The sequence below is a fragment of the Penaeus chinensis genome, chromosome 16 (genome assembly GCF_019202785.1).
Source record: "Penaeus chinensis breed Huanghai No. 1 chromosome 16, ASM1920278v2, whole genome shotgun sequence".
Taxonomy (NCBI): Eukaryota; Metazoa; Arthropoda; class Malacostraca; order Decapoda; family Penaeidae; genus Penaeus; species Penaeus chinensis.
Window position 1 is genome coordinate 34,754,588 of NC_061834.1, and position 242 is coordinate 34,754,829.

Sequence of the window (242 nt, forward strand, 5' to 3'; positions counted from 1 at the left end):
AAACATACAGAGTATTTATGTGTGTATGTGTTTGTATGTAAATATATAAATACTTCAACACAAATACACACACAAATACGCACACACACACACACACGCACACGCACACGCACACGCACACGCGCACGCACGCACGCACGCACACACGCACACACGCACACACACACACACACACACACACACACACACACACACACACACACACACACACACATACACACACACACACACTTTAACGCACA